Source organism: Muntiacus reevesi, chromosome 2 (assembly GCF_963930625.1).
Source record: "Muntiacus reevesi chromosome 2, mMunRee1.1, whole genome shotgun sequence".
Classification (NCBI taxonomy): Eukaryota; Metazoa; Chordata; class Mammalia; order Artiodactyla; family Cervidae; genus Muntiacus; species Muntiacus reevesi.
Window position 1 is genome coordinate 78,681,194 of NC_089250.1, and position 14,117 is coordinate 78,695,310.

General features: G+C 47.4%; 1 protein-coding gene across 2 annotated transcripts in view; it reads right to left on the reverse strand.

Annotated features, from left to right (window-relative positions):
- The window catches only part of ZNF217 (zinc finger protein 217), a 37,359-nt gene extending 23,693 nt beyond the window's left edge, over nt 1-13,666 (reverse strand). The window contains exon 1 of one of the 2 annotated variants that reach the window (XM_065922207.1): nt 13,582-13,666. The gene's annotated coding sequence lies outside the window, so the exon portion shown is untranslated. Of the gene's footprint in view, nt 1-1,490; nt 1,561-13,581 lie in introns of those variants that run through there. The other variant, XM_065922206.1, reaches the window with a different exon arrangement.
- Between the last annotated feature and the right edge of the window lie 451 nt (nt 13,667-14,117).

Sequence of the window (14,117 nt, forward strand, 5' to 3'; positions counted from 1 at the left end):
GAGCTTTTCCCTATGCCCTCACAAAGTTACTACTTTGTGAGCCTAATAGCATCATATGGTTTGTTAGTTACTGTTTCTTTCTCCTCCGCCCCCCCACTCCAGCCTGGCCAAAACAGCAACAACAACAAAAAACAACCTTATTATGTTGTGGCTTTTAAAACTGAAAGATAATTGTATTGACTAAACTGTCCGCTAAGAGTTTTATAGGCGACCCTTATGTTTGAGCAAAGAATTACAAAGAACCTTGATCCTGGAGACGTGCCAACAAAACTGGGAAGTCGTTGCAAAATTCTGCCAGAGTCTGAGAGCTGGGTTGCAAACACGTACTGTGTTTTTAAATGGACAGAGTGAGCTGAATGCGCCGTAAGGGCGTCTGGTGAGCCACATTCGTCCCTTAGAGATGGTGGGGACCCACACTTCAGATTTCCTTAGAAAGCATGTATGGTTTAAACAATTAAGAATGAAAACTCCAGAAGCAACAGGAGGGCACTGGGAATACTCGGTTTTGTAGTAAAGCTAAGAACTCATTATTATCTTATGAAATGAAAATCGAAAATCGAACGTTGGGCTCCATATACTTAGCTCCGCCCACGCGTAATCCTGTTTTGCCATCGCCACCCCCAGCTAGACTCTCTCTAAGCGAGTCAGGTGCTGCAGAGACGCAGGCGACACAAACAATGGAGCAGAAATGCCCCTTCCAACGTGAGCTGATGCTCCTGCTCACACGTTATTCGGGGAGAGAGGGGAAGACCCCACTTCACCCCTTCCTAACGCCGCACACATCAGCTACACCTCATTTTTCACAGTTATCCAAACAGACCAGCCTTCCTTAAGATCTATTTCCCAGTGTATGCTTATAAAATCGCACCATTATCTCCGATCTAATCCTCGTGATAGGAGCCCTCTGCCTTTAGCTAACTTCTGATTTTCTCTCCAGCTCCTCCTGCCTGCCACCGCATTCTCAGCTTTCTAACAAAACAAAACCAAACCCCTTCTGATTTGCTATGTTTAACATCCATTGGAATCACCATTTGAGAGTTAGCCTTAATGAGAAGAAGAGAATGCCGGTACTATCTTCTTACTTTCGCAAGTATTTGTTTTACTGTGGAACTATTATAGAGAAGCGATTTGGAAACTCTATGTAAATCCAAGGGCTGAAACGGTGCCAAGACAGACTTAAAAGAATTCAGTGTTCAGAGCAGGAAAACCTGAAAAACTGCAGTGAGGAGTTAGCAGGAAAAGAAAATGAAAAAGTTAGGCAAACCCTTGCCAGCTCTGCAAACTACAAGGGACATTTGAGAAGGAAGCCGGGGCAGCTCTTTTAACAAGATTGAATGCACCAAAGGAAGTAGGGATCACCAACCGCTCCAGGGAACACGAAACTTCTCTTTTCTATGAAGTTTCTTGATCCCCTGCAGTCATCTCACAATTTTAACTGCCCTGTAAAACTTCACAACAGTACATGAGAGAAAACAAATAGCAGAAATTACCTCTGAGAAGGGTAGACAGGGTCTGGAACCAGGGGGCCTCTTTCTCCCTGAGTTGGCCGGTCCACCTGACTCTGAACAATACTGGAAGAGATGTGATTGCTGGTTTTTATAAGCAAACCAAAAAAGGGAGGGGCCAAGAATAAGGCTCAATATAAATAGAGGTTTAGATGCAATCCCGACTTGACTAACCAATCATGACTGGTAACTCGACCGAGGACCCTCCCCCACCCTACAAGCAGAATTATTCACACCCCCTCCACCATCCTGCACGACTGGCCCAAGGGGGTCTCCACTCAGAATGCCAGTTAAACGTTCTTGACAATTACACGGGCCACAAATAAAACAAACTAGAGGATATGGCAAAAAAAAAAAAAAAAAAGAAACACTCAGATATAGACAACAAACGCGGTTATCAGTGCGGGACGGGGAGGGGGAGGGGCAAGACGGGGGAGGAAGATGAGGGCTGCAAACTACTCCGCAGGGAAGTAAACAAGCTAGCAGGATGTATGTGCAAGTCAGGGGGCAGAGCCGTGTTCTCCAGCCACCAGAAATGGACCCTTACAGGTTCTGAGTCACTCTGTATACCTGAAACGTAATACTATACATCAACGATACCTCAAACATATATATATATATACACATAAAAACAAGTACTAGGGATGTAGTATGCACCATGATTGATCTAATTAACACGATTGATATAATTAACATGATTGATGTAGTTAATGTTATCTATGAAAGCGAAACAGTAAATCCTGAGTACTCATCACAAGAGAAAATTTGTGTGTGTGTGTCGGTATGAGATGATGGGTGTTCACTCAAGTTACTATGATCACTTCATGATTGTTTTTTAAGTCAACCATTACGCTATACACCTTAACCTTACGCAATACCGTGCATTGAATATATCACAATAAAACTAGAAGAAAAATAAATTAAATGGGTCATATAACTTTTGGAGCACCTCTTTAAAGCATTTGTCCTCATCGAATATTCTAGATGGGGACCCAAGGGGTGAGGAGGGTGTGACGATAGGAGAGGAAAGTAACTGGCATGTCCTGAAATCCAGTTTTCATCATTTCAAAACAGGGAACCATCTTCCATCCACCCACTTATGCCAAAATCTAGAAATCAAACTGGTATTTCATCTCCATCCCCCACCACACACAGGCACCCCCACCCCCTTTATCCATCAGCAGGGCCTGTAGCTTCTATCTTAAGATATCTCAAACCTGCCCATGGACCTTCATCTCCAACACAAGGGTAGCCTTCACCCCACAGCTCCGTGAGCTCTCACTCCTGCCAACATACCGCGGTGTCTGCAAACTTCTTCCTTTCTAGGTTTGCCTTAATATGTTCTCCACCCATAGCCCAGGAGATCTTTTTACAGTGTAAATCAGACGGTGTCACCACCCTGCTTAATGGCTTCCTATTGCCTCAGGAAAAAAGAACAAGCTCCAGGGCCTGCCTGCCTGCCTGCCAGCCCTGCCGATCTGGGCCCTGCCTGACTCTCCCGCCTCAAGTCTTGGCAAGCCCGTCACTCAGAGCTCTAAGCCGCAGCCTTCTCTCTGACCCAGAGGCTCCAGCCCTGGGTTCCCTTCGCCTAGTTCTCTCTTGTGAGCCTTTCAAAAAATCAGGCAAGATATTGGAATGTCTCCTCTCCAGTAATCCAGTCTTGGGCTCAAATATTCCCATTTCAACCTCTAGACAGTTGAATTAATCCTAGAATACTATTTCATCTCCATGGGTTTCCATTCCTGATCCATAAAATGGTGTGATGGAGGGAGAAAGAGGGAAGTGAATCTTTAAAAAAAACTTTTTAATTGAAGTAGAGTTAAGGAATTCCCTGGCAGTGCAGTGGTTAGGAGGCAGAGCTTTCACTATAGTGGCCCCAGGGTTCAATCCCTGCTTGGGGAACTAAGACCTTCCCCCAAAAAGCATAACTGATTTACAACAGTATGTGAGTTTCAGGTACACGGCACAGCGATTCAACATTTTTATAGGTTATGTGTGTGCCTAGTCAGTCATGTCTACTTCATTTAAAGTTTTGAAACGTTGGCTATATTCTCTGTATATTCTTGTAGAAGCAGACCTTTCTCATCACAAGGAAAAAATATTTGTAACTCTGTTCATTAAACTTATTGTGGTCATCATTTCTGAAATATGTACATATATCAAATTACTATATTGTACAATTTAGGCTTATACAATGCTATAATGGTAATAATTTGGGCTTTCCGGGTGGTTCAGGGGTTAAAAAAAAAAACCCTCCTGCCAATGCAAGAGGCATGGGTTCGATCCCTGGGTCAGGAAGATCCTCTGGAGAAGGAAATGGCATCCCACTCCAGTACTCTTGCCTGGAGAATCCCATGGACAGAGGAGCCCGGCGGGCTAAGGTCCATGGGGTTGCAAAGTGTCAGAAACGACTGCTCCTGAGCACATACCGTAATCACAGCTCAATAAAACTGGAAGAACTATATAATAAAATAATAATTTATATAAATATTTCTGTTTATATAAGACTTGAGAGTCTGAGACACTGCATGAAGCCTGTAAGCCCACAGTCTGGCGGGCCTGCACTGCTGCAGGCGCTGGAGCCACAGCTCACAGTCAACAAAGCAAGTGAAGCTCGTGCCCCTTTTGGAGCTTGCTTTCTCGAGGGAGGCTGACAACACAGGCTCCGTGGAGACGGGAAGAGCCTGCTGTGTTTTGGACTGGGGCTCCTTGAGGAGCAGACCCGGCCAGGAAAGCTTTCTAAGATGAGGCGCAGAAGGTGAAGAGGCTCAGGGCGGAGGACAGGCTGCCCTGCGGAGGCCACTGCAAGGGGCCCAGCGATTGAGAACTGGGAAGCAAGGAAACAAGGAGACAGAGGCAAGGACTGGCTTTTTCTGGGTTTTTTGGTGGCACTGGGTGGCAGGCAGGATCTTAGTTCCTGGACCAGGGATGGAACTCGTGCCCCCTGCAGTGGAAATGCAGAGTCCTAACCACGGGACCACCAGGGAAGTCGCAAGGCCTGGTTGTGAAACTGGTAGCAAGAGACCAAAGATGGTCAGTTCTCTGCTCTCGCTTTATTTTATCTCATCTGCAGCCCTTGACAGAGTCAACCCCTTCCTCAAAACACTTTCTCTCCTGATTCGGGACACCGCCTCTCCTCCTGATTCCCACCAGTCCTCACTGGCGGTCCCTTCTCCATGCCTTCGCTAGCTCTGTTCCCCTGACTCCAGATTCTGACGTGCTCCAGGGTCCAACGCGGGAGCCTGGTCTTTTTCCTACGCATTCTCCAAGTATTTCATCCTGTCCAATGGCTCAAAATACCATTTACAAGGCGCCTAAATTTGTATATTTCCCACCCAGACTTCTCCCCTCAAAGCCCAAAATATATTTCCAGCTGTCCACTCCAGCTCCATTTAGATGTCCAGAAATTATTTCTGGATTTCAACTCTCAGACCTTCTCCCACAATCCCCCACCACTAACAGATCCGTAAGACCATAGAATCACATAAGGCTCTCCGGGAAGGGAATTCGGATGGAGAAGAAAGATCTGGTAGAGAGATGGGTCAGCCACTGACACCGACTCTGGGTCACGCATCCCTGCCAGGTACCCCCCAGCTCAAACCAATGCCCTCATACTCACCATTATAGCAATTATTCCTTCCTCGCCCCTTCCCACTAAAGCTTAAACTCCATAAAAATACATGACACTATGATTTGTTCTCTGCTGACATCTAAGTCTTAGTATGATGTCTGTCTACAGCGGAAATCAATAAATGCGTTCCAGACAAATGAATATAGAAATAACATTAATGTACAGAACTCACATGATTCAAAGAGATGACTCATTGGAAAAGACCCTGATGATGAGAAAGATTGAAGGCAGGAGGGGAAGGGGGTGACAGAGGATGAGATGGCTGGATGGCATCACCGACTCAGTGGACGTGAGTTTGAACAAAACTCCAGGAGACAGTGAAAGACGGGGAGCCTGGCGTGCTGCGGTCCACGGGGCCGCAGAGTGGGACAGGACTTGGCCACCGAACTGCAGAACTCAGCCGCAGTGAGATCCAGCCAAAAGGGACCTGAAGTTTGAGCGTTTAGGCCACTCACAGGGGTCTGGGCTGATTCCTCATATGTACAAGGGGGCTTCTAACCTCTATTCGACCTGCCTAGTTGGATGGTTGGGTTGCCCTGTGTCATACCAGAGGGAACCTGTAACAGCAAAGGATTGCTACCGTAACTCTTGTCTTGACTACTGAGTATCAACCTGGCAGGGGGCTCCACTTTTGCCTGGACTCAACTCTGAATATTCTTGGAACTCGGCCCCCTTGATGAGCTTTTGTTGTTCGGTCGCTAAGTCCTGTCCTACTCTTTGCGACCCCATGGACTGCAGCGCATCAGGTTCCTCCGGCCTCCACTGTCTCCAGGAGTTTGCTCAAATTCATGTCCATTTGACCTGAAACCCAACAGGTCCTATACTTTGCTAGAAGAGTATTCAGAGGCTCTGAACTCACTTTTCTCTGGTTTGGATGAGATGATCGGTGTAGGAATGGCTTAAATAGTTGGTTGGTTATGAATTTTGTTTTATTTTTTTGGTCTGAATCAGACTGTTAACTCCATCAAAATGGGGACTTGCCCAAGCTCACTGCCAGCAGAGCCTCCTGCATGTCTCTGCCTTGGGATGGGCTGTGTGGACTAAAGCACCAAGACTTAAAAAGCTTCCGTGCAGAAACGGGCCAAGCTGCCGAGAAGCAGGGACGCTACCTGGGTCCACGTGCGCGTTTCACTCGGTAACGCAGTTAATCCACCTAAGAGTCCTGCAAGGCGCGGCCTGTGCTGTCCCATTTTTATAGACAAGGAACCCGGGCACCAAGAGATTAAACGGCTGGTAACAAGCGGCAGAGCCGGGGTGTAAATTCAGCAGCTGCCTCTAGGGCCTCTGTCCTCGTCCACATTCACAGAGCCTCCCTCACAGTGGGGTCCGCTGCCCAGGTCTCCCCTCAGCGCCTCTCTCCCCCCCCTCACCCCAGCGCCCCGTGGGGTCTCCCCGGGCCCTGCGGATGTACTGCCAGCACACAGAAGATGCTCACTAAACACTCGGTGCAGGCTGAGGATGAACGCTGGGCGCCAGGCACGGGCCACCTACTGTCTCGGGACGCTCTCCCGGTAACACGACCAAACGGCTGATTTCAGCGCAGACGTTTAACATCCAGCCAATGGCACGCACACCTACTGTGAGCCGGGCGTGCTCCCCACGTGCTGGGGAAACAACTGTGAGGGAAGTGGGTGCCGACAAGCACATCTCTGCCACGCCCCAAGCTCCTTACGATTCAGAAGTCCAATCTGGGGACTCCCCTGGTGGTCCAGTGGCTAAGACGCCGTGCTCCCAGTGCAGGGGGCCCAGCTTCAATCCCTGGTCAGGGAACTAAACCCCGCATACTGCAACGAAGAGTTGGCACACCACAACGAGACCCAGCACAGCCAAATAAATAAATAAATATTATTTTTTAAAAAAAAGTCAAGTCTGATCATATCAGGGCCCTGCCCCGAAATTCTAGTGTCTCTGAGAAGACAGACAGAATTTCTGGTAAGGCCTAGCGGGCCTTCTGAAGACTTTGGACTTTGTTCTAGAGCACTAGTCTGCCACCAAAAAAAAAAAAAGTAAGATTGGAAGAACTATAGAACTTCAAGTGTTTCTTCCTCGAGAGATTATCTCCTAAAGGATTTCATCCCACTTAAAGAAGCATGGCAAAAAGCGAAGTTACAGTCCTCTTACTTCAAGACCACATTCTCCTCCCCTTGAGGGTAGGATCTCAGAATCAGCCCTGCCTCCCTGATCACCACACCTGGCACCAGCTGTAATCTGATCAATCTTCACCCCTTGAGTTATTACTGCCTTTCCTTTTTTCTACCCCCCCCCCCGCCTTGTTTTTTTTTTTACTATCAGATAGATGCTATATTTATAAAAATAAAATTTTATTTTTACATAACTCTGAGCAGAGTTCCCTGTATGACACAGTAAGTCCTTATTACTTAACCATCTTATGCCTCTCTTTTAAAAAAGAGGAAATCAAGGCTCAGGAGCCTTGAGCAGGCTGCCTGAGGTCACACAGCTAACAGTCTGATTCCCCATCTTCCAGATGAAGGTCAGTGGACCATTTGAACCCAACGTCAAATCCCAGCTCTGTCACCAACCTAAAGCTCTTCTAAAAATGAACCCTGAATGCACACTGTTGACACTTATTTCCTGAACGTTCAGTCCTGCGCGGCTCTGGGGCAAGGTTGAAACCTCCTCGCCCAGCCGGCCTCCCCTCCCCCGTTCTGGAACGGCCTTCTTTCGCCGGCTGCCCCTGGCTGCCCCGGGGCTGCTCCCCTCCCACCGCAGTCACTCCCCGGCGTTCCGGCCTCCCAGCCAGCTTCCCTAGCAATCTGCTAGTCTCCTGTGAAGGTACTGAAGGTAAGGAGAAAAGGTTATGCAAATTATGTCCCAACAGCAATTAGCAGAGTGCTTTTCGCAGAGCTGGGAGGCAGTATATGTTTGTAAGATGAAGTCTCAAAAACTTCCATGCCTCCCTTTTACCCTGCCTGTCAGAGCTGATCAGTTCACAAGTCTTACAGCTCCTGCCATCTCAGAATCTCTCAAATGCACCCTTTTTCATTTCCAGAGCCCTTGGTTCTTGTTTCATTCTGATCTGTGTAACAATCTCATAACCGATCCTCTTGTCCCTGTCTTCTTAAGCCAGAACACTTTTTCCTGAGCCCCGCAAATAACCCCCTGCCACTGCCCTGTGCAGTGGAGACTCGGTGAAATCTCCAGTTTTACCAAAATAAACCATAGTTCCCTCTCTCAGGGAACAACACTACACATGGCCCAGCCGACCTTTCGGCCAGATGCATTCCACAAGTATTTATGTGGGCACACTCGTCTGTCCCAGGCACTCAGCTAGATAGTACTTAAGCGGTGAGACACAAAACGGACTGGATTCCTACCCTGGTGGAGCTTATATTTTAACAGGAGAAATCGTAAACAAATTAAGACATAAGCAGAAAAGCAGGTAATTAGAATACCTACTCTAGAGAAATAATCGCTCAGTTACATAAAGAAGCATGTACAAGGATGTTCACTGCAGTATTGTTTATAAGAGTGAGAAATTGGAAACAACCTGGGTCTTCATCAAAAGGAAATGGCCGCATACACTGTGCTATATCCAAAGTGAAGAATGCAGACAGCAGCTGGGAAGAATGAAGTCGTATGGCTAGATCATGGAGACATGGTGGAACAAGAGAACAAAGCTGCTGCCTAGGGCTGAGTTACGCTGATGTCCGAGAAAACAACAACATTCTGTACAGCAACTATTCTTCAATTAAAAAGTGAATTTGTTTAAAAACCTGCAAAAAGTAATGCCATGCTTTTGTTTAAAAACATGTACACATTAATGTATTTTCCAAAGGAAATACATGTATATTGATATTTATGTGTGATATTTATATTTACACATATATTTACATATACATAAATATATTTACATATACAGTATATATTCAATAATGTATTTATATGTATTACATTGTGTATCTGTACACATGTGTATACGTATACACGTATATTTGTATGTATGTGTAATGTAAATATATTTATGAACACACACATCATAAAATATATCCATGCTGATCACTTCTCAACATACATAACCAAATCATTATCCTGTACCACTTGAAACTAATATAATGTTACACGTCATTATATCTCAATAAACAAATAAATTTGGCTAATTCTCAAAAATGGGCAAGGATCCAGGGCATTTTGGTGATAGCTAAAATTTTAATCTCTTTACATGTAAAGCATACACATATGCCTACTAACAAGAAATTCCAAACTGTGTGGAATAACCTCAGAAATTAAAAAAAAAAAAAACAGGCAATAAAATGTTTAGTACCCCCACCTACTGCCTTTTTATGAACAGCAGATGCAGCACTCTCTGCTTACCCGCCTCCCTGCTCCGGCCGCCTGCCTGTCCCGCCGCCAGCCTGAACGTCTCCAGACGCAGGTGCCATCCGCGTGCACAAGGCCCTCCAGAGCCACCCTGCCTGCCCCCCGAGGCCGCTGCCGAGGCCGCCGCCCCTCCTTTGTGACACCGGCTAGACCAGGCTGAGCCCACCTGTGTAAACTGCAGGCCCCTCGGAGGGCAGGCCGCTCTCCTCCATGTCGAAGCTGCTGGCACACAGGAAGTGGCTCGATATTTAGCTGTTCTATGTAATTAAACACTGGAAAAGGAAATGGCAACCCACTGCAGTCTTCTTGCCTGGAAAACCCCGTGGAGAGAGGAGCCGGACTCCACAGGGAGGCAAAGAGTCAGACACGACTGAAGCGCCTTAGCACATCGCACATTTAATTAAAACAATGTGCTCTTAGCTGTACCATTTAACTAAATAAACATGCTCCCTAGGTTCTTTCAATCACTCATGCATTGTCTTTCCTCCGCAACATTTATTAAGCACCTACTGTGTACTGGGCACTGTTCCAGGCACTAGGAATGCAGTTGGACAGCGAACCAACCAAAATGCCTATCGTCCCAGAGTTAACATTTAATATTCTAATGTGTTCCATCAAGTGCCGGGTCTCCCCTGGCGGTCCAGAGGTTCAGGCTCTTCACTCCCAATGCAGGGATACAGGTTTGATTCCTGGGCAGGGAACTAAGCCCCAAGTGCCTCGTGGCATTGAGAAAAATAAGGGGAGAAGCGGTCAGGAAGTGAAGGGGGAGAGGGGGTGTTAAATAAGATAGTCTGGGATGACTTCATAGTGGCAGGCATCTGAGTAAAGATCTGAACAGGGTGACAGCGGGAGCCATGCGGACTCCTGAGGAAAGAGTCTAAAAGGCTGGCCCTGCAAAGACCTTGAAGGGTATGCCCAGTGATTCAAGGAGCAACCGAGGAGGCCAGAATGGTGGCCGAGTGGCTGGTGTGGAGTAGAAAGAGACAAATTAAAAAATGAGAGTGCTGGCGGTGACATCAGTTGCCTGGGGCCTTTGGGGTTTTGAGAAGATAGGATTTTTTTTGTTTGTTTGTTTGTTTGTTTTTGAGAAGATAGGATTTTATCTGAATGTGCCTGAGAGCTATTGAGTGGTTTGAGCAGAGGAATGATGACCGGGTATTAAGAAGCTTATTAAAGAGATGGTAAAAATTAAGAACACTCCTAAAATAGTGAAGCAGATAATCTCCTTTGCCAAAAGCACTCAGATATTTGTGTGTTCATATTTTCAGGCAACTTTGATAACAACAATAATACTAATAGAAGAAATAAAAAGGATAAGAAGACAGGAAAAACAATTTATTGAGTCCCTGCTAATGTGCCAGTCTTAACTCCACACCTAATGTACCCAAGGCTTTGCTGAGTTCTCCTGATAACCTATCTATATTTATGTAATTATACATGAATTTATATTTATGTATAAATTAAGAATATTTAAATTTATTTGCCAGATGAGGAAACTGGAGCCAGCAGAGGTTTGCTTTCTGACTTACTAGCTTCTTTAACTTCCTTGAGGTTCGACAAAAATAAAATGAACTTCTAGCCCAGTTTAATTCCAAAGTCCGCGCTGCCACATGCCAGTTCTTTTTCATCCTAAATTGTTGACCCTGGCCTTAGGAGAACAGAGGATAATAATAAGGATCACTGATGGAGCACTTACTATAGTCCCAGTACACTGTATCCGCCACTTCTGGATACCCAGGGCGAGTTAGTACCCCCTTCACCCAGACTGAAAGTGAAAGCGAAAGTGAAGTCGCTCAGTCGTGTCGGACTCTTTGTGACCCCATGGACTGTAGCCTACCAGGCTCCTCTGTCCATGGAATTTTCCAGGCAAGAGTACTGGAGTGGGTTGCCATTTCCCTCTCCAGGGGATCTTCCCGACCCGGGGATTGAACCCAGGCCGCCCGCATTGCAGACGGACGCTTTACCCTCTGAGCCACCAGGGCAGCCGGATTGGAAACCTGCGACTCTGAGCGGCCACGTGGCTGGTGGTTAAGAGGCTGAGCCCACGAAGCTGGTCACACCGAGGCTCGCACGACAGGCTCTGCAGCCGGTCCCCGCGTTTGAGCTTTCTTTGCCTCTTCTCCCCCTTTTACGGATGGAGGTAAGAACCCTCACTGACACGTGCATTTAAGAGAAATGAATAAATCCGCTTCTGTAAAAAGCTCTGGAGACAATTTGCCGCACGGCGGGCTTCCCCGCGGGGTCCGCGGTGAAGAGCCCACCAGGCCCTGCAGGAGACGCGGGGCTGGACCCCTGGGTCGGGAAGGCCCCCTGGAGGACGGAACGGCCACCCACTCCAGTGTTCTTGCCTGGAGAATCCCGTGGATGGAGCGACCTGGCGGGCCGCAGTCCCTGGGGTCGCAAAGAAGCGGACACGACTGAGCCGCTGAACTGGCCTGAACAACATTATGAAGATTCCTGCCTGCGGCCACGGGAGCTGGGCCACCGCAGGGCGCGGCCACGGGAGCTGGGCCACCGCAGGGCCCTGCCACGGGGCTCGTCCGCGGGCCAGCGGGGAGACGCGGCTGTGCTCACAGCAGGTGAGGGGGAGAAGGGTCTGGCCCGCATCGCGCTCCCCAGGACTGAGTCGCTCTCAGGCCTCTTCTAGGCCACCCAACATGGACTAAGCAAGCGAAATCCTCTGAAAAATCGGGATACCTTACTCTGGGCGGTCTCTCAGAGGTTCGCAGACAGCCTGCCTCTCAGCGCCCCCCGGGCATCTTCTCCCGGCGGAAGGTCAAGGAGGCCCCCTGAAGGTCGAGGTGGGAGGTGGGGGCGGCGAAGGATGGGACAGCGGCCTTCCGACGGTAGGTGCGCCCTCGGGGCCACGCCCGCCAGCACGCCGGGCCGGGGGAATGCTGGAGAGCAGATTAGGGCCAGAGCCACACCCCAGAGAGGCACTGAGCGACCGGAAAAATCCGAGTCCAGACGAGAGGTCAGACGGCCGCCCTGCACCTCTGGAGCTGGGCGAGCCCGCCCCGGCGCCTTCGCAGCCCACTCTCGGCAGCTGCCGGCACTAACAGCCCGTTTCCCCAGAAACCGGAACTGAACCAAACGCAGGGCCCAGAGCCTTCCTGGATCCACATCCTGAGCGCGCCGCCCGGAGGCCTCGCCCCATGCTTGGCCTCCCTGTCTCATCTGTGAAATGGGAATGACGAGTCCCCAGCGCACCGGACACCTTTAAGGCTTAAAGAAGCTGATGGCAACGGGACCTAAAAACCTTAAAAGTGACTCCGTGAACGTCAGCCAGAATGACATTAGCCATCCTTCTCCCTGTCCTAATCAGCCCTTCAACTGAACTAATCCCCTTGGCCTCGTTGACAACTTTTTTTTTTCAAATGTGGTTAGCACATTTTGTTGACATATTTTTACAAATACCAAGCCTGCGTGTCCTCTTAAAAATATTTTAGAAGATTATGTTTTGTTCCCACTTGCTTTGAGGAACGGCTTCAGCGAGTGGGATGAAAACAGTGTAAAAAGCAAGTCAGGAAAATAGGACCATCTTTCCTGAACTTTTAGAAAAAGAAAGAAAAGAAAAGAAAAAGCAAAGAATAAAGATTCAGATGCTCTTAAAGACTATCTTGTTAAGTATTTTCTTATCAAGTTCCTTTTCTCTTTTTTTTTTTCTCCCCAATAAACACAACAGTAATGATATAGCCTTTCTTCTTCCCTGTTTAAATTAAAAAATCTGACACATAAATTTCTCCAAACTTAATACAATTGAATTTTCTGTAATGATTTCTAATAACTATGCTATGTCCTTTAAATAATGCTACAAACAGAAATAAACAAGTTTCTCGAGCACTTGTGTCTGAAGTCAAGGAATAAGAACAACGTGTCCCCAAGGAAACAAAGTAGAATTTGGACTCCAAGCTAAGATGGCTCTGCCTTAATCCTCTGTTACCCGGTACCACGGGGCTGCGTTTACAGGAAGCGCCTGCCACCAGAAGTTTTCTGCTAGTTTCCAACCCGATTTCAATCGTATTTTTGCATCACCCCCTCAGCCATATGGAAACAAATAAAAACACTCAGCTTAAAAAAAAAAAAAGAACCGTAAAGATCGCTGACCTGTTCTTTTCTGCCTTCTCCAGGATGGGTAGAGGCAGGAAGAAATGCAGGGCGCCCCTCCCCCTCCACGACGGGCTTCCCGGCCGGGCAGAGACTATCTCATTACCACATTTTCAACAAGCAGCCCGGCTTCCTCGTTTAATCAAAGTTAGTTTGTGGTTGTTTGGCAGTCTGCGCATGCCAGCTTTTTATGGCTATAGAAAATGTGTATTTATTTATTTTGAGATGGCTCTGACCATATGACACACGAGTCAGCCCGAGCCAGTGATTTATAAGAGCTCTGAAAAGCATTGCCTTTAAACATTTTAATAGAGACTGTCTCATCCTTTGTAAGTGGAAGTGTAAATTGGTACAGTCCTTTTGTAAACAACTCAGTGGCACAAGTCAAGGGTCTTACAAATGTTCATACATCTGGGTGCAGTAATAACACTCCCGAAATCTACCCAAAGGAAATAGCCTGATCGAGGAAAAGGTGTCATGAACAAAGACATTCAAGGCAACAAGATTTACTATAAGGAGAGGAACAATACACGCAC